This window comes from Haliotis cracherodii, unplaced genomic scaffold, assembly GCF_022045235.1.
Source record: "Haliotis cracherodii isolate W230 unplaced genomic scaffold, xgHalCrac1.p SCAF_11, whole genome shotgun sequence".
NCBI lineage: Eukaryota > Metazoa > Mollusca > Gastropoda > Lepetellida > Haliotidae > Haliotis > Haliotis cracherodii.
Window position 1 is genome coordinate 5,203,855 of NW_027266266.1, and position 24,974 is coordinate 5,228,828.

General features: G+C 41.3%; 1 protein-coding gene across 1 annotated transcript in view; it reads left to right on the plus strand.

The window, feature by feature from the left end:
* Positions 1-9,767: 9,767 nt before the first annotated feature.
* The window catches only part of LOC139456139 (A disintegrin and metalloproteinase with thrombospondin motifs adt-2-like), a 34,515-nt gene continuing 19,308 nt past the window's right edge, over positions 9,768-24,974 (plus strand). The window contains exon 1 of the mRNA XM_071237676.1: positions 9,768-9,958. The gene's annotated coding sequence lies outside the window, so the exon portion shown is untranslated. The remainder of the gene's footprint in view (positions 9,959-24,974) is intronic.

A 24,974-nucleotide genomic window follows, 5' to 3' on the forward strand; every position in this document is an offset into this window, starting at 1 on the left:
GAAAAACAGCCCGCTCACTTTTGAGAATTTATTTTACGCTGTTCCCCATAGTACATTGTGCTTTTTGAAGATATATATAGCTACTTGTACTTTAGGGAACCAAACAAATGTATTTACCGCAAGCTCCCACTTTGATCTTGTCACTTCCGACAACGAATCGTAAAAGAGAAATCCTGTATATGACATACATATTATTTTAACAGACGCGTTGTACATGAATAGCGAGTGAGTGAGTATGGTTTTATGCCACCTTTTGCAATATTTTTCAGCAATATCACGGCGAGGGAAACCAGAAATGGGCTTCACACATTGTAGCCATGTTGGGAATCGAGCCCGGGTTTTCGGCGTGACGAGCGAACGCTTTAACCACTAGGCTACCAGACCGCCCCACATGAATACAAAAGAAGGCGTCAAAATCATTATATTTACAACCTCGATCAACTTCTATTCACTCTAATCAAAAAGATGCCATACATATATCTTACATAAGACACAAAACGTGGATTGATCATTTATTGTTAACAATTAATTATAAGCAAGCAGTGATTATTTTCGACGTTTTTCCATAGGGCTTGGGGGCAGAATAGGTACCAGATTTTGGCACAGCATCATTGTTGCCCTACTAACTAGTTTTTATCAATTAGCCGTAGCATTTAATGCTATTTGGTTGATATCTAATAAACATGTGCACTTGCTGTACATGATTTGGTGATTACACGTGAGACTGATATCCTACATAACATGTTATTTTAACTACAGCCCTATCAAGTTAGTGAGCACATATTGGTGGCAAAAATTCACACACACGACTACAATTACATTGTAGAGTAGTAGTAGTAGTAGTAGTAGTTAGTGAGCTAAAGTTTCATGTCATTCCTTTTATATTAATGTGTATTCATAACAAACAGACAGGCACTATATTCGTAGAAAGGTCATGATGCCTACAGTACAATTCACACTTACGACTATTTAATAAACTATCTAAGAACAAAGGAAATGTTGTTTTCTTCTTTTATCCATTTATGGCCCACTAAAATGGTTGTGTTGTCTCTAATAACATTGTCTTTTTTACCATTACTTTGAATTAGACCGTGATATGGCAAGACCTATCCGCTCACTGGGATAAGTTACAGTCTCTGCAGGTGCAACGAACCATGACCAGTGTTTTAAAACTTTAGTTCTTTGTTCTTACATGTATGTTATGAAAGAACACTATTTATGAACAATACTTGAGTCAGATGTGGATCTATGCCACCATTTTAATTATTCGAATACTTTTTGAGGGGTTTCTTTCGGTAAAAAATACAGAGTTAATGTAATTTTATAACCAGGTAAAGATGAAATATCATGTGTTTAAAAAAAATGATGAATAAGCCAAACATGACGTCCGTTGTAGTCGTCCCATTGGTTTGACTTCATATCACCTTACCATAAGTGCATATTGTCTGTCAGGATAATTATAATATGACAACTACATGCTGCTTATGATATTAAGTAATGGAGGACATGAGTGCACATCAACAAATGTTGAGTACATATAATTGGATATATATCATAAACGTTCTTTTATCTGAAGCACTTGTTTGAACTCCAATGCTCAATGTGTGAATGTCAAAACCTAGATTCTTACATGTAGCTGTACAACTTAAAGAAGATTAAGGGTAGTCCTGATTTCTCAAGCAGAAGGGGTATGTCAAACAAACAACACACCAGGGACTTGCCATCCAAGCGGAATGACATACTTTATTTTTTTACTGATGCTATTTACGATAATATAAACATACTTAAACATGTGGGTTAACTCCCTCACACGTTTATATGCATGCTGGTTATGTGTTGAAGCTTTATATAATCTAATGACTATACTGTTGTGTTATGAACAGATATGTTTGTTTTAAGGAAATGATTCACATAATTACGTTTCCATAAACATATAAATAACCCTCGCCCCGACATACGCTAAACCTCAGAATATTTAAAAGTCAATTCCTGAGTAAATTCGAGGTTATGAATTTTCGTTTTCGGTGGACAAATAGTTTGTTTTATATCTAGTCTGTTTACAAAGGGCATTCATAGTGTTTCACCATCTGCTGGAATTGCCGCCGTGAACGATACAATAATATGCAAGCTTTTTAAAGGATGGTAGATATTCAGAATAAATTCAGTTGAGTACTAAACCAAGCCTAAAGTTTCATTCTATGACTTTTCTGGAGTTTGTACAGAATTACAGCTTATTAAACCTTCTGACAACATGCACAAACCTGAAATCCACACGTGTATGGTACTATCCGGGGGAACTACATGCATTCTTAAAAGAGGGATATAAGTGAATTTGTGTACTTCACAGTAACAATATTACAAGTGTTGTTCCAATTTAATCCTCTAGGTCACACTTACTAGCATGCAACAGTCTTACCTTATTCACCTTAAAACTCAGATTTGTACAACTAAGAATACTCTTTCATAGAATGTAGGCGAATGTATTTATAATAATTTATTATACATGTAAGTGTTTTATGCGTAATGTTTTCCTGTATCATTCAAGTTAAAGTTCCATATAATTTGGCATTCTTGTTGAGTCTTCCCTCACAACAGAAAACGTTTTTCTCGTATCTTTCATTGCATGTATATTTTGTATTGGAATAACGATGATTATTTTTCAATGTCTGTGACATGACTTTTGAAGATATTGGGATACTCAAATAGCATAAAGTAATCTAATGATCTCTGTCTTTATATTAGTAGTGGGCACTTCCTTTCCCTAGAAGACGTCAAATTGGTAACAACGTTGTAAATAGTGTTTAATCCTTGCCCGATAAGTTAAACGAGTTTTAATGCCTAAATATGTTTGTATCCTAAGCTTGTTTTGGAATCGTTTAGAATGAAAACGTTTCAGATTTAATTAGCAAAGCAAAATGATACAAGAATCAGTTAATCAAGTACATTTAATATCGAAATGTGTTTGTGTCGGACGATGTTATCTAGTAAGTTTATGTGATTGATCACTTACAGTCGTTAATGGTGTCACTAAACGATCGACATTTCTCTTCTGATACGCTTGATTTAATTGCATTGTGATTAAATTTCACCAAGACCCCAGACATAAGTTTGATATAACGATTGTAACAGCAGAAGATTGACGTGCAAAAGAGACCGGTTAACTAAGGAATGACACCATTAACTATATTACACAGTTTTCATAAACATGTTTATGTTCAAAACGTGGAGACTTTAGGATGTTGAGATCGCGGCATGAGTCCTACATGACATAACGTTTTTAGTTAAAATTATCAAATTCTCTGTTCCTTTTGGGACTTAAACATAAAGCTTAAGCACCAGTTTTATACCTCAACATATTTTTACAGTGTATTAATGTGGTAATATCGTTTGGACACGACCCTTAACATTTCATTATTGCAGCAGATAGCAGAGCAAACTACGATGCAGTTGATATATACTGAGTCAAATTAAAAACTTCACATTTTTAAAAGTAATCCAATATATGATATACAACGGACAAATGTATCAGAGAAGGTAATTTTTAATCATTAATGTCCAAAGAAGGATTTTAATTAACGGTGGTAACCATAATTTGTTCCAAGCACGGTATTCGGTAATAACATCAACAGTTTAAATCATAAGTCCCAAGCACGAGAATCTGATGGCAAACAAGTTCAATAGCGTGTATGGCCACCATGTGCGTTGACAACTGCCACACAACGCCTCCGCATGGACCTTGTGATGCTTGTGAACACATGATTGGGAAGACGACGCCGTTGTTGCTGCAAAATGGCGCCAAGATCTTGCAAATTCTGTGGTTGGTTCTGGAGAGTGCGCAGACTTCTGCCAAGAGCATCACAGACATGTTCGATGGGACTGAGGTCGGGAAAACTTGACGGCCAGTCCATGACGTTGACTCCCGCATTCTGAAGGAAATTCCTCGTCAAAATTGCTGTGTGGGGCCTGGCATTGTCGTGTTGGAAGATCAAACCGGATCCATGTGCTGCCATAAAAGGCAGAAGTTCTGGTACCGTACATGGTCACGGTAAGTAGCAGCGTTGAGGTTGCCACGGATGACAAGAAGCCTGGAACGTGCATTGCCACAGAAAGCAAATAGCACCATGACACTTCCGCCTCGAAATCTGTCAACTTCCTGTACACATCACTGGGCGTAACGTTCATGACGGCGCCTCCACACCCTCGCCCTACCATCAGCAAATCGAAGATCAAATCGGGATTCATCACTGAAGACGACTTGATTCCAATTCCTCTGAGTCGGTCGTAAGTGTCGCTGTGCCCACAATTGACGTTGACGTCTGTGTAATTGAGTCAGAATCGGCCCGCAGTATGGCCGTCGTGCTTGAAGGTCAGCAGTTCTCAGACGGTTTCGAACAGTTTGCGCACTCAGTCTACCCCTAAACAGTTCATTTCTGGTTGATGTAGCCGTCAAAAATCGGTCACGGAGAAAGTGGTTTCTGTAATTATGTTCATGCGTGTACATGTACATGTGAAACGCAATAACTGAGATTACTGATTCAAGGAACATGTACCTTTCACTGCTATTATAACTTACCACAGACAAACACGTGGAAGGGTAATATATGTAATAAAAGCATTTTCATTTACGAGGAGGAAGACAAAGACAAAAACTATCACTATTGTCAAAATAATATGCGATAACATCAAATCTTATAATGGTGTAAAACACTTTTGGCAATGCTTAATCTGCCCTTGAAATTTCGTATGATACAGGACCGGATTGGACCGTGGTCTCGTGGAAAGAGCGTCAGTCTGGAGAGCAGAACGGGAACTCTTCTTTCTAAAAGACTTTGAAAGATTGTACTTGTTGTCGGCATGGTACCTCAGTGGGCTAGCATTATTAAACTGACATTAGTTATGACGAGTACAAACAGTTCTACTAAACCGTTCACTATTAGTTTATTATTTATAGAAGAATTGTGTCTTGAACGCAGCCTTGCCACAAATTACACTATTCTTTCATGTAATGAGAAAATATATTTCTATATTTCTCGATTTTATACTTTTCCCTTTCCTCTGGACATATGATTATTATTCATTTGTTGTTGCTACTTTTTAATAATGATAAGGATGGTGTAAAAGGGTGGATAAATAGAATTTAAAGTCATCAGGAGAAGCTCTGGGAAATCTTGCAGGGAAAGCTGCATCTGCACTTCATGGTATATTAAGAAGTATTGTATCCTGGCTCCTGACTGCTAATTAGCTTAGTCAAAACTTTTTATCCAAATCATGAATAAACCTGCCGCAATTCCACACCTACTTTAAGTGCTGTTTTCTGATCGATATGTTGTTGATTTTGAATAACAATATGTGATGTTTGTTGAATTACTGAACTTGGTTGAGATGATACTTCTGTGTTTGGCTGAATTACAGCAGATGGTTTGACTATTCCTGTCTCACCCGTGCTTGGGTGAGTTATTAAGACAGTGTTAATATCTGAATTGATACCTTGTGTTTGTTTATCAGTAGTAATTACAATTTTATTATTATAACCTACCACTTGAAAAATCTTAAGTTCCATGTTACTCGGTGTCATATACAGACCTGTCCCATAAACATAGTCTACTTTACCACCAGCATACTGTAGAGCATCTTGATATGGGTTGTTGGCCGAAGGTGGATCAACAGGTGACGAAATAGCATCCTCTACGTTTCAGCAAACTGCTTTTGCGCAACAAATGCTGCGAATCCACCAATGATGTTTGTACGTGTTTGCGCCTGAGCCCCAACAACAGCCCATACATAAGTTCTGACTGAGTCATTAAGTCTTTCAATACCGGGGTGAGTCATAACTTCTGATTTATTTAAAATGAATTCCAAGCATTCTCAGCATCTTGACGTTGCTCAACCTGTTGAACAGCGAAAACAACTCCACCCTCAAAGTTCATATGACCATCTCTCCACTCGTTACTCGAGAGAGCAATGTCCTATCGAAGCCAACCACTTTTCAATAAACCTTTGCTGACTTCTTGAACTGAGCGTGTGCCACTGCATGGGATACCTAGACCATGATTAACTCCATGCAGACGCCAGTCTATATGTGTTGAAATAGCAAATTCACCACACATATGTTCATATGCCCGCTAATTGTATTGATTATTTGCTGTATTCCATCCCGTGGTTGACTTATATCTGCAAGGATACGTCTAATCTGATAGTATGATATAAACTAGTGTCCAAAAGAAACGATACCACCTGTTTGCAACGACATAAAAAGAAAAACTAAACAATGCAGAAGTTTAGGATTGGTGTTATGCTTTTGAGAAATCCTTTCACAACATCTGTACAAAAATTTCATTTCAACTAAATCTGTACAACCAATATGACACGCCTTTAAAGATGGGTGGGGTCGAAAAATGAACATTTCGTTAGAACACTGATCACAGAAACAACGGGAAATGTCACACCACACGTCTCAAAGTCAAGTCAGTAGCGGGTATGTCCACCGCATCAATACATGCCAGAACACGCCTACGGACTGATGACGTCAAACGTCTGATGACGTTGGGAGTGATGCGTTGCCATTCCTCGAGGAGACATCGTTCCAAGTCCTGGACGTTGACTGGAGGCACACGGCGACGTCGGAATTGCCGATCGAGGTGGTCCCATAAGTGCTCGATGGGATTCATGTCCGGTGAACATGCGGGCCATGGCAAAACCTGTACGTTGGCGTTGGCAAGGAAGTTCTGTGTCAATCTTGCTGTGTGTGGCCTTGCATTGTCATGTTGGAAAAGGAGTCCACGAGGCTGTTGCTGAATAAAGGGCACCACAACAGGCCGTAGGATGTCATCAAGATAACGCTGTGCATTCAGGTTTCCACGAATTACGACAAGCATCGTTTTGACGTCACCACATATGCCACCCCAAACCATTAACCCTCCACCTCCAAACGGCCGGACCTGTTGGATACAGTTAGGCGCCAAACGTTCACCAAATCGTCGGTATACAAGCTGCCGTCCATCGTTTCTGAAGATGAGGAATCTGCTCTCATCAGAGAACATAACACGTGCCCAGTCCCGCCGTTGCCAACGTCGAACTCGCCTGGCTCAGATCAGTCTGTCGTTCCGGTGTCGAGGCATCAGGAGCGGTCCGCGGTAGGGATGACGTGGCCGGATACCATACTGCCGTAGTCTCCTGTAGACGGTCTGTCGACTGATCCTGTGTCCCAGTGCTGTAGCCGCCGTGGATGTCGCTGTTACGGTGCAGTTCCTCAGGTGTAATACCCGGATGTAACGATCTTCACGGGGCGTGGTTACTCGTGGTCTTCCACTCCTGGGCCTGTCTGACGTCTGACCTGTGTGACGTAACCGCTGCATCAACCTGGTGATAGTGATGCGTGCGCAGCCCAACCTTCTGGCGACGTCGACGTGTGACGCTCCTTGTTGGACCATTCCAACGGCTCTCTCTCTCTCGATGGCTGTCAAACGTGGCATATCTTGTGTTCTTTTTGTTGCTGTGATATCAACGTGTCTGATCAGCCGTTTTATACAGTTTTTATGCACGTGCAGAACATGCTAGAGAGGGAAATGTCACTTTCACGAAATTTACGTTTTTTCCCGGAAGTGATCACGTGTTCCCGGTATTTTTTATCGACTATGCTGTGTTTGGGATGTGCAATACGAATTGGCATGTTTTCATACTAGACAATTCACTTAGTCAAAAACAATTTTGAAAATAAGTTGGTATCGTTTCTTTTGGACACTAGTTTAGATAACATGTATCAGATAAATATATCAAATCAATACATTACATACTTGATATGCGTGTTTAGTGCTGACATTGATTTAATTTTGTTGAATTGACTCATGTCATTTGAATTGTTAGTGCTGTAAATAAAGATATGAGTACCAGTTTGTGGTGTTCTTTCCTTTCTCCTTACTGGCTGACAGATGGGTGAAGAAACAGGCATGGGATTAGTAATGAATCAACCATTACTAAAAGTGTCTAACAAGTGGGAAGTCTGACAGATGGGTGAAGAAACAGGCATGGGATTAGTAATGAATCAACCATTACTAAAAGTGTCTAACAAGTGGGAAGTCTGACAGATGGGTGAAGAAACAGGCATGGGATTAGTAATGAATCAACCATTACTAAAAGTGTCTAACAAGTGGGAAGTCTGACAGATGGGTGAAGAAACAGGCATGGGATTAGTAATGAATCAACCATTACTAAAAGTGTCTAACAAGTGGGAAGTCTGACAGATGGGTGAAGAAACAGGCATGGGATTAGTAATGAATCAACCATTACTAAAAGTGTCTAACAAGTGGGAAGTCTGACAGATGGGTGAAGAAACAGGCATGGGATTAGTAATGAACCAACCATTACTAAAAGTGTCTAACAAGTGGGATGTCTGACAGATGGGAGGACACCAAATTTACGGGTCACCAATTCTCTAACAATGAATGTAAAGACACTGGACTACGACGGCCACCGGAAGCCAGACAATTAAGCGAGAGGGAAATGGTACGTTCACTAGACTGTGACTGTACCGTTTTTCTCCTTTTTTTTTCCAACATTTGAAATATTGGGTTCACGTTACTTTGTCCTTTGTAGTGAATTCAATACTTCTGTGGTAGTCACCAATCAACCCATTTATACTTCCAGAAATATCTTTAACCCTTTTAATGCTTTTGAGAAATTCAAAAGAAAGGGTAAGGTCGGACAAAGCAAGAAGCACAAATGGGGCATGTTTCGGCCAATGATTAGAGTATTCTTGCATGCCTAAGGGTCCAACAAGAGTTATTTCTGAGACATGCTATTTCAAAACCCAAAATTCATAGTGATATTTATGAAAAGAAAAATTGAAATAATACAAATGTAAATTCCTTCCAGGTGAAGGCTATCACTTGAAATCAAAATAACAAAGCAGATTTTAGTCAAAGGCACATCTCTTCAGGTAGAAGTTTATCTCTGTCACCATTCCTGTGTATTTCTTGAAAGGAAAGTTAACTTACAAAGTTGTAATATACGTGAAAGGCTTAGTGTTTCTGATTAAGCGCAAAGATATAAACTCTCACTGACTGCTCAGTAACATTCATGTAATATTAGTAATATTCAAAAAAGTGCACTTGTTCTTGGTGTGCGTGACGTGGATACATATATATAAGCAACCAATTATTATGATCAGGGTCCATTGGTATCCCTTCAGCAAGTGCGAATCAGGCCCTAAGACATCTGTTTTGTCATGTATCACGCGCTATACAGTCGAACCTTGCTTATCCGGACAATTGCTTTTTTCTAAAATGGTGTCCGGATAAACGAGTTTCTGGATATCTAAATACCTTGTTCACTGACCAGAAGTCCTACCCCTTCCGCAATTCTACCGAGGCATATGTAAAATGAATAGCAAAAAATGTGATTTATGAAAATACATTGTGCTGTACAGACCTACACATCATGCTTTGACAGCGCACTGCATTATTGAAACGGCTGAAGCAATGCATATGTAGCCTAGTTTAGACAATGCACTTGTTTTGTGTACATATGTGACGGCGAGGTTAGGGCAACCTGACACACATGAGCTTCAATAGCCATGTTTACCTGTACTAGTTGCCTACCAAGGTTGAACTCATTCATGTGTGAAAAATGTTGTCGAGGCATATGTACATCTTTTTTGTCGAATTGCATTATTAAAGCACATCAAGATGAGGCATCATATACATTCATATATATTTGTTGAGCATGAAACCATGAAGTGTAGCCCAGACCTGTCCTCGAAACTATGGGCGGCCATGTAGCTTCAATATCTTATATAACTGAACATAGGTCAAGGTGTATTCAGTAAACAAAGGTCTGAGGGGCTGTATTTCCTTCATCGAACACGCGCTGCGTTCATCACAGTTTATGACATTCTAATCTAATTGGGAATCATGCAGTTGTTAGGCTTACGGATACTTACGAACTAGAACTTGTTTGGCAGGTAAGTTTTGTTAAGATTTGTTATCTTGTTCTCTCGCGACGCTCTACTTGCTTAATCGCAATTTAAATTCTAAATAGACTTTCGGGCTTAACACTGTGGCAATTTTAGACCCTCTGTTTCTGTATTTACTTGAGATCATTTCCCCTAATGTTTACATCATCTCATAAGACTAAGTCGTCAAAGCTGTCTGACATGTTTCTTATGAACAGTTTATGAAGCTAAACAATGTCCAAGTGACTTTAGCACAAACAATACGCGCGATCCATTCGATCGACGTTTGCATGTGTTTTTGGGGGAGATGAGGTGCTAACCGCTACTTAAAAACAGAGATCATATTAGATTACTTATGAGATGATGATAAGGCTCAAGTTATGAAACAATCTGAACTCACAGTCTTGAATTACTACACAATACACTGCCTGAGACCCCAGCTTCAATGGCTACAGTGTGCAAAGATTGTTTGTGAATGACATAAGCTATATTGTTAGATTTAGTTCTCAGGATATTAGTTGAAATGCATGACATAGCAGTCCCTCATGTACTCAGTATATGGTGTTATCAATATTTTTGGCTGCCCCGAGTAAAAACGCAACATAAAAAACGAATCGCGAAAACGCACCATTTCAATGACTATGTGGGTATCATGCACCCATTTCTCGCGAAATCGAAAATGCACGAACTGTCACGAACTGAAGAGGTATAAAACTGTGGCCGTTTCTTGGACCTACAACTCCTTGATGAACAATGCCACGCCTTACTCAAATTCAGAAAAACCAGGCTATCGGACGTTTGGAAGCTGGAGAGTCTGTCCAAGATGTTGCCCGTCATATCAACGTTAACATAACCACAATTTACCGTCTCCTGCATCGATACAATGCTACACAGACCACAGATGACCTTCCTCGGAGCGGTCGTCCTAGGGTCCCCACACCTCGACAAGATCGGCAGATTACCCGTCAACACCAGCGACATCCGTTTCTAACTCCAAGTGAAAGTGCTCGACAGACCATAAGAACACATAATCGACACATTAGCCGGGACACTGTGATCCGACGTCTCCGTTCCAACAACCTCAGATGTCGCCGACCACCACGTTGTGGAAAAGGATCCTTGGTGTGGACCTAGCGTCATGATATGGGCAGGGATTGGAATTAATGCGAGACTTGGACCCATGTGCTTTCTGAATGTTGGTCAAGGTCGGGGACACGGCGTCACTGCTCAGCGGTATATCGACCAAGTGATCAGACCCAACGTTGTTCCATTTTTTGCACAACATCAACAACACATTTTCCAGCAGGACAACGCACGTTCCCATGTTGCCAGAGCTACCATGGCCTTTCTGCAACAACACAACATCCGTGTTCTACCGTGGCCAACCCTCAGCCCTGAGCTGAACCCCATCGAACACTTGTGGGATGAGGTTCAAAGGCGTGTGCACTATGCGCGCCCAGTCCCTACAACTGCCGATGAACTACGCACAGCTGCTCTGGATGTGTGCAGGAGGATCCCTAGGGCCTTCACAAATCGTCTGATCCACTCAATGTACAGGAGATGTGTGGCAGTGATCAATGCTAATGGTGATCATGGGTGACATGATCCAAAATCCAAATATTGGTGCTATCAGTATCAGTACTTGTCTATTTAAAGATTTTGGATCATGTCACCCGTATCATACAAAAAGAAATATCCCTTACTGTCTCGCAAGACGTATTTGTACCATTGTTTCCGGGAATGACGTTAAAACTACCCGCCTTGCTGAACCTAAGAGTTTCCTACTGCATCAACATTATCCCGCAAAGCTAATTGAAGATAATCCACCAGTTAACAGTCTTGAAGAAACAGGTCACAGTGTAGACGCCCTGTCAGTTCCACTTCCTTGGTGAGCACAATGAGATCGCGTCGAGTTCTGATGCCTGTGTTTCTTGCGTTCACATCTGCACCAGGATTGAAGGCGTTCATTTTACCAGCATCGTTGGCAAACCATCCAGGACATTGAAGGTGAGATGTTTTGGCTCCTGTACCATAACTCAGAAGGGTTTCCAAGTAGGCTCTGTAAGGGTGAGTGCCAACCAGGCTTTTGAACATCCGCAAGCATCTCGGCGCATCATGATGATGGATGTTTCTCCCTTTTCTCTACCTTGAAGGACGTCTGGTCAGGTTGGAAGTCTGATGAGGACTGGCCTTTGAATCATTTTTCTTTCCTTTTTACGCTGTTTCTGGTGAGTGGTAGTGGTGGTTGGGACGACTTTACGTCTTTTAGGGGGTCTTTGCTCCTCACTTTCTTCAAAGACATCCATCAGGGCTGCTGTGCCACGATGTTTCAGACCCTCTGACCATTTGCGTTTGCCTGCAACCACATCACTAACCAACCCAGGCAGGATCTTTTTACCCATCTTGAGCACCGATGTTCCAGCAGATTTAAGGAAAGGCAACGCCATCTTCAAGATACTTCCGAGGCCACTTCCACGTTGATGATACCATCCTTTGTATACTTTTATGCCACTCCCAAGCTGATCGAACTGTCCTCGATAAAACTTGTGTGCCAACGTGTGTCCCAACAAGTTGCTTCTGCGTTAGTAGCGACGTCTGAAGTGAAGTGTCACGATGACTTTCCCCATTTGATATGGCACTGGTCGCCCTGTGTCGTCCATGATATAGAGTTTAAAACCGTCAAAGGAACCATGACGCAGTCCGAGGTAGCGATTGTGCTGAGGGCTTTTAATCACCACACTGTCTTGCATCATCATCTTTGACACGGGCACGTGGATCAGCAATGGAGTCATCGTATTGCCTACAATTTGATCTTTGACCAGGGTCGGTGTAAATGTACACATTATCAAATCCTGAGAGACGATTAGCTTTTGTATCACCTGTGATTTCCACACACCCACCTAATAAGGGAGTGGCCCCCACTTGCCACTGGACCAAAGCATTCAAGGGAACGGGCGTCTCTGTGTCGGTTTTATTGTGCTCCTCATCGAGGAGCGGTACCCGTAGTTGAACAAATCCGAGGATTCTCGAGAGTGGACTTGATCACTTCTGTGGAATGGAGCGATTCGCCCGAATGGAGTGCTACTACTTCAGGGGCGTGGAATCGCTCCTTTCCATCTCCGAGCATGTCAAATTGTAGACTTTCTTGAGGATACCTGTCAGCAATGACAGACCGTCTCCCATCACTTTGGACACCGTCTGAGGACTGTTCTTTCAAGACAGCCATAAATACGTTCCTGAATTGAGGGTTTTCACCAAATCTGCAAAAGAACATACGCCTATCTCAATAGGAATCTCCTTGCTTTCGTTAGTTGGTTGGTTGGTTGGTTGTTTAACGCCGCACTCAGCGATATTCCAGCTATATGACGGCGGTCTGTAAATAATCCAGTGATTAATATCATGACCAGACAATCCAGTGATTAATATCATGAGCATCGATCCACGCAATTGGGACCGATGACATGCATCAACCAAGTCAGCGAGCCTGACCACTAGATCCCGTTAGTCGCCTTTTACGACAAGCATAATCACCTTTTACGGCAAGCATGGGTTGCTAAAGACCCCGGAATCTTCACGGGTCTTCTTGCTTTCGTAACGGAGGAGTCCATACTTTGTCTGGGGTATAGCGCTCCCGGCGCTTTCATACACAAGGTTGTTTTTTTTCAGTTTGAGGTTCAGCGCAAACCAGTCAAAGGGTGGGGCGACAATTTCGCTGACGTCCACCTCCCACTGTTGGCGGTCCAGATGCAGAGGATAAGGCGACTTGATTTCATATGCATTGACGGTGTTGTTTGGATAGATGTCCATGGAGGCATCACTGGTTAAAGGTCATGTAAAAGTCTTGTTTCGAAAAAAAGGTGGCAGCCATGATGTCGTGAACTAGGGTAGAAAACTCTGGGGTCGTCGTGGGTATACCTGGTGAGGCGGACAAGGTGGGTGGTGGAAGTATACTGACCCAAATTAAAAACTCCATAATCCTAAAATTTTAACATTTTGACCAGTTATCATTGTGGTCCCGGATAACACCCGTTTTGGTGCAGGTGAATCGATCAAAATCATGTGCACAGCACTATAGTGGCAAGTGATTTTTCACGTTCAACTGGTCACGTGCCAATAATACCGCACGTGTTTTCAGCCATACTTGTTAACAGTCATTAAAAAAGACAAGAAAACAGAAGTCTTTACGGTCATTTGTCATGCCACGCCTTTAAAATGTGCAACGTGAACGTGCCATCGGCATGTTGCAGGCGGAAACGTCCGTAGCTGAAGTCGCAAGGACGATGGGTTGTAGTCGAGGACTATTTATGATTTACAGACGCGTCTACAGCAAACGGGTACCAGCGCTGATCGCCCTCGGCCAGGTCGACCACGTGTGACGTCACATGCAGTGGGTCGTCAGATTATCTTACGTCACCTCCGTGACCGAGTTTTGACGGCTACAACAACCAGAAATGAACTGTTTAGGGGTAGACAGAGTGCGCAAACTGTTCGAAACCGTCTGAGAACTTCTCAGCTTCAAGCCGGACGGCCATACTGCGGGCCGATTCTGACTCAATTACACAGACGTCAACGTCAATTGTCGGCACAGCGACACTTATAAATTACGATGAAAGAATTGGAATCAAGTCGTTTTCAGTGATGAATCCCGATTTAATCTTCGATTTGCTGATGGTAGGCCTAGGGTGTGGAGGCCCCGCCATGAACGTTACGCCCAGTGTTGTGTACAGGATGTTGACAGATTTCGAGGCGGAAGTGTCATGGTGTGGGGTGCTTTCTGTGGCAATGCACGTTCCGGGCTTCTTGTCATCCGTGGCAACCTCAAAGCTGCTGCTTACCGCGACCATGTACGGTACCAGAACTTCTGCCTTTTATGGCAGCACATGGACCCGGTTTGATCTTCCAACACGACAATGCCAGATCCCGACCTCAATCCCATCGAACACGTCTGGGATGCTCTTGGCAGAAGTCTGCGCACTCTCTAGAGCCAACCACAGAATTTGCAAGATCTTGGCACCATTTTGCAACAACAATGGGTCGTCTTCCCAATCATTTGTTCACAAGCATCTCAAGGTCCACGCGGAGGCGTTGTGGTGCAGTTGTCAACGCACATGGTGGCCATACACGCTACTGAACTTGTGTGCCATCAGATTCTCGTGCTTGGGACTTATGATTTAAACTGTTGATGTTATAACCGAATACCGTAGGTGCTTGGAACAAATTATGGTTACCACCGTTAAAATCCTTCTTTGGACATTAATGATTAAAAATTACCTTCTCTGATTCATTTGTCCGTTGTATCTCATACATGGAATTACTTTTAAATATGTGAAGTTTTTAAGTTGACTCAATATACACACAACATGAGGCCATAAAAGGCAGATGAGACACAATGGACAATGAAAAACATTATTTATATAAAAGAATTATTACTTATAGGTTTGCAAAACCCGTTATAAATGAGTTACTGTAAGGTAAGGAAATGTTGCCTACGTGCAAAGATTTTTTTTACATAAGTGCGGCAAGAGGTTTTATATATGTGTTACAGTTCATTAAGAACACTGTCTGGTCCACAGGAGAAAATGAAATAAATATAGGATCAGACTTTATAATTCTCGACCATAAATCATATCATAAGTCAGAATAAAATGGACAGTTAATGAGACAATGTATCTTCTACAGCTTTATTATTACATAATTTACAAATTCTATCCTGTAAAGGCGTGATAGGTATAGAAAATCTACCAATTTCAACTTGTAAGGGTAATGTGCCGCAGCGTAACTTACTTAGGATACTACGATGAGACCTGTTCATAATACATGTAACATCGGGTTCAGCAGACAGCGAGTGTTTGAACAATGGATAAGTACGAAGCTTATTTCCATTTTGGAAACCTCTCTCATTCCACAATTCTGAATACCAATTATGCTCATCTAACGCTAATAACTTATATTTTAGACGGGTAAAATCGAATTGGGTTAAATGCAGACCGTCAGAGACAGTTAGAACTAAACTATTAAGCAAATTTATATTAAAACATTGTTTACCCAGTGTTTACGAAATTGTGTGGACCATTTACTAATCCAACAAAGAAATTTATTGGGATCGACCGCTTGAATTCGCGGCCAAAAACGAAATATTTTAATATGCTGTTTTGTAAGTGGGCTTGTCCATCCTAATTCGCCACGGACTGACAGATTGTGAGTTTTGTTATTAACCGCAAGGAAGAAACGAGCAGCTCTGTTTTGAACAAAATTAATACAGCTGAATTGCTTGAGGCCCCTGATAGCCGAACCGTAGGAATGTATAGGCTGAACAAGATTATCATACAATTTATTAAAAACTGAAAATGACAGATAAATCTACAGATAAGAACACCAAGAGCTCTATTTGCTGATTTTGACAATTCCTTAATAGAATAAGTAATATCCAAATAATATAGCCTGCACCTTGTTGCCTTTGAGAGAGTCTGTGTCTGTAGAGCTGGTTTTGTCCTTGTCTATTTGGTATTCTCTCGCTGGAACACAAATATTGGATATTAGCATTTGTATTGTGATTTTGAGCATCCGGGTGCATATATGACATGTAAATATATTTCCGATTAAAGTGCTTGTTTTTTATGCTTATGCTCGAGCAATAACCAATTTGATAAATATTCGGTTTGCTTAATTTCTACTTTGAAAAGCTTCGTTGGTCTGTATATTTCAGCACGGTATGGTTGGGTGCAAACTAAATTATGTTTATTTCTCATAAATTAAACTGGAGCATATATCTTATGTCATACAATACAGAATAGTACATCAAGGATGCAGTTTCAATGTAAAGATTATGTACTTTTGAAGCTATGTACAATATATCTTGATAACTGTTTTCAATCTTAGATCTTTTGTGAAAATAATTGTGGAAATGGTTGAGTACATGAACTGGTTGAGTGACGTATTTTTACATGATTTACGTCATTAAAATATAAAAGAATCTACACAGTGATGCAAGTATAAATGGCAAGTTGGGGATTGGGGATTTAAATTGCTCTTTCCGACATTATGCGTATTTCGCACACGGTTAAGAAAGAATTGTAATTCATCTATTCATACCAAGTACGAATGCCTCAATCCACCCGTGTGTATCTATACTAGCCACATAAAGAAACTGTGCACGGAGAAAATATAGATATAAGGGCACACCGTCCATATATGAAATATAGGTTTGAACACAGCAATTATTGGAGACATTCAAGCGCTCATGCACGTGCCATGCGATATGACGTCATTAATGGGGGCCTATGGACGTGCAATGTGTTACTGCACGTGCATCCTGTGCAGCTGTACACAGCATGTGCAACTCAAAATTCGCTGTCACTTTGGAAAGCATGATCTGTGGTCATTCAAAAATTCAAAAATTCTCAGGCGCAGACACAAGCATATCACAAGCAAATCATGCCAAGATTGACAGCTGCACAGCGTCATGAAGCCATTGGAATGATCCGAGCGGGAATGAGGCAACAACAGGTGGCAACACATTTCCAATGCCATCGTAACACGATATCGGCATTGGTGAGGCGTTATCAGAACACAAATGACGTTGCCGACCACCCACGTTCAGGACGTCCCCGAGTAACGACGCCAAGACAGGACAGATGGATTCGAGTTACACATCTCCGACACAGGTTCCAAACGGCAGTAACGACGTCCCAGACAATTCCTGGACTGCGCCGTATCCATCCCAACACTGTCAGGAATCGTTTACGTCAGTACGTGATTCGACCACAACGCCCTGCCATACGTCCAAACCTGACACACCGTCATCGCGTCAACCGTCTAAGATGGTGTCGAAATCATGTTCGCCAACCTCGAATATGGTGGAGAAATGTTGTCTTTACAGATGAATCGAGGTTCAAAATTTCCCACAGTGACGGGCGCCAACGTGTCTACCGGCGTTTGGGAGAACGTTATGCACGCAACTGTATCGTGGAGAGGAATCGTTTTGAAGGTGGCTCTGTGGTGATTTGGGGTGGGATAACAGCACGGCAACGAACCCCTTTGGTGGTTGTTCAGGGCAATCTCACCGGTGTTGGCTACAGAGATCAGATTCTGAGGCCTGTGGTCATTCCTTTCCTGCAACATCATGGCCAGGGATTGACATTTCAACAGGACAACGCTCGTCCTCACACGGCTAGGGTCGCAATGGATTTCCTTCACCATATCAATGTCATGTTAATGCCATGGCCTGCAAATTCTCCAGATCTCTCCCCAATAGAGCATGTGTGGGATGAAATGGAGCGCCGTCTGCGTCGTCTTCCACATCCTCCAGATAACGTCCGTGACTTGGCACAGGATTTGAGGAGGATATGGCAGGCCATTCCCAAGGCCTTCCATGCCCATTTGGACCCGTGAAGATTCCGGGGTAGAATAGGTCTTCAGCAACCCATGCTTGCCGTAAAAGGTGACTATGCTTGTCGTAAAAGGCGACTAACGGGATCGGGTGGTCAGGCTCGCTGACTTGGTTGATGCATGTCATCGATCCCAATTGCGTGGATCGATGCTCATGTTTTCAATCACTGGATTGTCTGGTCCAGACACGATTATTTACAGACCGCCGTCATATAGCTGGAATATTGCTGAGTGCGGCGTTAAACAACAAACCAACCAACCATGCCCATTTGGTGGACATCATGCGTCGCCGATGCACTGATGTGATTCACGCACAGGGTGGTCATACCTGTTATTGACTTTGTGACTTTGTCGTTTGACCCCTTACTCCATTTTGATCTTCTGACGTCATCGTAACAGATGTTGTTCAGGTCCCGTTGACATTTTCTTATGGTCCGATCATTCAGCTGCTACAGCGTCTGCATCATTTTGATTTCAATCCAGAATATATTTTCTCCGTGCACAGTTTCTTTATGTGGCTAGTATACTTACAGGTTCATTAATGCCAAAGGACACCAACATCACAGGACTAAGTGGTTAGGTCTACTATCGCCTACAGCGCACGTTGCCTACAGTATTATCAAAACAATGTTATGCACCAGTGGCTGTCATTAATGAGCTCCCATTACCTTCAGTAGGAATGGACTCTCGCACTAGAAGAAAAACCCCTTCATAAGTGATCACTATTCTATTAACTCACTCATTAAAATAGCACATCACTACGTCAGAAAATAATAAATATTGATTAAATGTCTCACTCATTACCATAGCACATTAAAAACTTGTCACTCTCCATTGATCATGTCTTTCACTCAATCAAGCTTAATGATGTGACCAGCAGCATCTAGGAATTCAAGGGGGCTTTTCTGTCCATTTGATAGCTGATCTTTCAGTTTCTGCAATCTTTGGTCAAGGCAGATCAAGGCGAAGATGTTAGGATGGGCACGCTGGACCGTCTTGTTGAGGTGACTGTGCGATCCTCCTAGACGATTGTTTGTCCTTGGACCTGTGTTGTCACCGTGGTTCCAAATTGATGGCTTGATATATGAGAAAGAGATATATGCAGATAGACCGGCGCAAGCTAGGAGTTAAGATCTGGGAGCTGAACACGAAACAACTAGTACAGCTCCCATGCACATTAAAACGTTGTGGACCCGCAGACGGAGTTGTGTTGTATATTGAAGAAGTATCCCCTAGAACAACATACATTTTCTACGGCGGATAAATGTTTTATCGTGAAATAAAAACGTGGTGTCTCAAAGCTCATACTGGTCGAGCACTCACGAAGACCAAAGCCAACCACATCGACAAGTTTCAACACCTCCTCACCGAAAAGCCCCAAACCAACACCCCTAGTCAACTTAAAATAAAACAGCACCACTGTAAGACAGTCATCAACCTCAGCAAAAAGTCACTTACTACAGATCAGACCAACGTCCTGTCCAAAGGCCTGAAATACATCCCCACCAGACCACTACGGAACCACGATGACTTCATCTCCAACATCGAGAAAGGGCTTCAGCAACTGGCACCAGGAGGTAAGGTTGACTACCTACGTCACCAGATCTGTGACATCCTTGCCAAAGCCAAACCACAAACCCCCAACCTCACCAGAGCTGAGACAAAAGCCATAAAACAACTCCGGGATGACAACACCATCAAGATTGCCCCTGCTGACAAGGGCAAGGCCACAGTCATCATGGACACTGACCACTTCCATGAGCTAGTGAACAACATCCTCCAAGATCCCACCACCTACTCCAAGATCAAGAAGGACCCAATCGCCAAACTCCTCCGCCAACATAAAACCCTCCTCAAACAACTTAAAGACAACTTTGAAATTACCCAAGCTCTTCACCACCAACTCTCCATCAACCACCCCCAGGCACCCTATGCCAGAGCCACCATCAAAATCCACAAGAACCCTCCTAAACGGCTTATCCCACTCATGTATGCCCTTGTTGTTACTGTTAATCCTCTATTGTTATCATCCACTTGCTATATATATATTCTACACTATGTCCCTCATTCAGTCTTGCTTGACAACGGTATAAGGATCTATACCGAAACGTCGCCTTTTACAGTATTAAAGAAGTTGTTATCCATAAAAAAAATTGTGTCTATCTTGTCATCCGTCAACTTCTAAGTAATGCCTATCAAACGATTTGTCTTCTGTGGTGGAATCTTTGTAATATTTCACATAACCGTTAACGTACTTCTTGAATGTTGTCACGCCATTCATTCAGACAGATCTCGAAGATATGTTAATATTTATGCGAAGACAACGGATTAGACATCGCGAGGCCGATTCACAATCCGTAAAAGCCTGTGATATGTCATGAATAGCCCATTGCATCACCTGTACAAAGATTTTCTTTTGTACGTATTGTCACAGAGCCACAAACTTTGGTCAATGGATCGGATAAAAGCAGGACTGCTGGAATCGGTTGAGGTCAACTTCCTATGACATAGCCCTCTACTTGACAACCGCTTTAAGAAAGTGCCGCCATTCATGTTCACAGCCCTGTGGATGAATGAACGACCTAGTGAGGCCAGTAGCGCCACCTAGTGAGATATGATGGAAGAAGACCAACCGAGAGTTGAATCTTGACATACTCCGGTGCCATCTGCAGAACCTTGGTTAGCAATGGCACAGTGATATATGAGAGTTTGTGAGTGAGTCGGATTTAACGCCGCCTTAGCAATATTCCAGCAATATCACGGCGGGGGATTCCCACATTGTGCCTATGATATGCAGAAAATCGAACCTGGACTTTCGGCACGAGGAGCGAACGCTTTTACCACTAGGCAACGCCAGCGGCCTTGATCATATGATCAACTATATTTGTTAGACGTACTTGACGGTGGTTTCCTTTCAAAATGGGACGTCTGGCGGGTCTTCTGGCGACAATCCCTGCACGTCTGAGGCGGCGACGTACGGTTTGTGAAGATATTCGTCGAAGGCCAGGGATGCTTCTTGTAGTCACTGTTGCTGGCTGGAATCGATTTCGTAGGTGTGTTGTTCGAATCCAGTTGTCTTGTCGATTTTTGGTTACGCGTGGCCTGCCACTTCGAGGATGGTCTCTGATTGCATTCGTCTGTTGCCAACGTTGCCATCAAAACCAAATGGTGTTTCTGTGGACGTTAATTGTCTTGCAAAATCACGTTGACTCAATCCTGCTTCAAGCATACCAGTGGCCCGCAGACCCTCATTTTCGGACAGGCGTGGCATTTCGTAATGTTGAACAATTGCGTAATTTTGTTGTTTTTCGGAGTGGGTGTTGTCAGCACGATACTAAACAATGCATATGGAATCCCGTTTACGCACATGTTTTTATACCCATTCTTGGGTAGTGAATTGCATGGGGCTTGCATAAAAGTAAACTTTTGCATGCAATGCATGCATTTCTGTATCAGTTGCGTTTTTGTGACTTGATTCCATACATGTACTACAATATTGAAAACCAAACTTTACTTGTTTCAAAAATACACTAAAATATTGGTGTCACAGGAACTTTTGTTGTTGAGTATATATGAATTTATTCTTTGTCTCTTTACCGTTTATCGGCTAACATATAACCCATGTTATCATGCGTACATTTTATATTCATGAATTATTTTGTTCTTACTATTGTTTACGTTGATGCTATTCTGGTCTCCTACTGCCCACCTCAAACCAAGTAAGAGACCAACCATTTACTATTCTGAAGTGACGTCTTTTTACACATAACAGAGTTATTTGTAGGCACATATAGCAAATGTGGTCAAATTGTAACTGATCATTTAATTATCTTAGGGGAACCTAGGATATTTTTTTCAGTCACAGTTTACAAACATACATTGTTATTCTTAATGATTCAAGGACATCCAGCATGTTGAATCGCAAAAGGTTAATAACAATATCTGCAATTCTTTAGAAGGTATGTAACATAGTGAACAGGTGAGTAAATAAGACTATGTGTGTTGGGGGGTTTAACGCCACTTTGATCTCTGTCCGATATCCAGTTGTTTTATCAGGAATCAGGAATGAGAAAAAATGAAACATTTGTGCTTAAATGCACATGTAACCTAAACAAAATACAAAACAAACATATCATGAACACAAACTAGTAATTTGTTAACACAATACTAGTGGTATACATGATAAATGTTTAAAGATTGTAACCGAATGGAATGGCATTAAACTCTTTTGTTGGCACATTATATGTTAGCAACATATGTTGCATTGTTGAGAGATGATCCAACAATTAGGGCAGTGACCCAATGGCTGGACGGGATGGCATAAAATGTTCTATATATCTTTAGTGGTGATGTTAATATCTTTTCATAATTAATCTTGATTGCGTTTCACTCTGATGTCCTAGGAGATTTCGTAACAAACCTAATCACAATGGGTTACAAAGAAATCCACGAACAAGGTGAAGATCATTTATCATAATCGGGTCAAATTTTAGATGACCCTATGACAAGCCTATCAGAACAGGTAAGGACTCACATTTGAGAAGTCTTAACCACTCGTCCAGCTGTGCCTTAGGTATGTTGGTTCACGAAATACAAGATAATGCCTGCAAGCACCTGTTCTCCCAGTGTGTGTATGTCGCTCCACGTCAGGCAGGCTGGGAGGCGTGTTGCTGTTCCAAATTTTCATCTTGTAATGGTCAGTTCGAACCTGGACGGGACTATAAAAAAAGGTAAAGAAAACATACCCCGATAAGTCACACGATATCGCAGCTCTAAATAAGCCACTTGGATTTTTACGTGTGAAATTGAAAAAGAAAGTTAGAATGACGTATGTCTCAAACATGCATCGACTATTGAGTTGGCCTGTAAGCAAATCTGGTTGAGGTTGTAAGGCTTAAGTCGTTGATGTTTAACCATACGGCATAAACATTGTGATATGACATGAGTTGATACATCGCTTTAGGTAACACTATATTTGAGCCTGCAGTGTCTCTTTACAGTGTGATTTCCATGCATTGTACACTGTGCTGGAACTCAATAGCAACATCATGCTGAAACACTTACATCACATAACGAGAGAACTGTTCTCAGTAATATCTGAAGATACTGTCCCCATAAACATATCTTATTGCAGATAGTGTAAACAGAAATGTAACTTAATATAATTCCCTGAATCTACATCACTGCCGCATGAAAACACTCATGATTGGAAGCATGAACAACTATCCATGCCATCGGGTTGCGTTGACACACAGTTAGCAAATAGTGCCCATAGCAACCACCCGATCGTCAACAGTCGGATCTAACAATCAGAATGTCAGAGGGAAGTTAGACGTGACAAAACGTTGCCACACTTGTTATAAATACCTGCAATGCTACATTCGAAAGGAGGAAAAGATTTAATATAGCTTTTTTATACAATACAATGTACACACAATTTAAATATTTACATGTAATTTATCGCATCCTATTCTCAATAAGAGATAACACACATTATTTCATGACATGCTGTCCTTCCCTATTTCGACAGATATGGGTATTTTCCTCGTCACTGTGAAGTTATTAACATCCTGGTTACAAAACAGCGAAGAGTAAGTCATATATAGGATGTCGACGACAATCGCATACACTTCATACATAGAGTTGGGTACAATGTATTAAACAGGTTGACTTTCGAGGTTTTGGGAATACTGTCTATATTTGAGCACAAGCAAGCCTTTGACTAAAACTGATTTTCTTGGATGTAAATTTGTAAACATTACAAACAATGATAAAACAGACTTGCTCATATTTACATTTTCTCTGTGATTTGACGTCAGCCATTCGAACGTGCATGATACTTTTTCTACCAGTATTTTACTTAATGAAATCACTGTTACAGCGTGAATAATTGACGTGTCTGTCTACAGGATGAAACATACAGTACGCTAAGGATTTGTTGGGAGGTAGAGAAGTATGATTCATTGTTACATGAAAACTACGCATTCACAACGTTGTGGGTTTCAATTTTAACAATATCTCCATGTCGCCACTGATATAGCTCACAATAAAATAATATTACAACAATGTAACTATTACTTTGAAAAGATTAATTATGAAAGGATATTAACATCACCACTGTAGACATATAAAACAGTTTATGCCATCACGTCCAGCCATTGGGTCACTGCCCTAATTGTTTGTCAAGTCTGGAAGTTAATTTAAGGTACCGACGTTTTCTACAATATCTGAAAAACTATTGGACCTACTCCAGTCAAAGTTGGTATGAGATTATTAAACAGTCATACATAACTGGATGTTACATTTAAAAACAATCGGTGCATGAATAAAAAATCTGTCTATTTTGCTATCACGATATTTCATCAACAACCAGACCTGTTCGTCACGGGTGGAACGAGTATTCATTGTAACAACCATCTGCATAATGCATAATGCTACCCCTGCGTCACAGGGCCATATGACACAGTTGAACTCAACTCGAAAGGTTGCACGGGAATCACGCACGCACGAACACGGCGTTAGCATTAGATTTCATGATGTCTCAGGTCTGGTTGTTGATGAAATATCGTGATAGCAAAACAGACAGATTTTTTATTCATGCACCGATTGTCTTTACATGAATTATCCAGTTATGTAT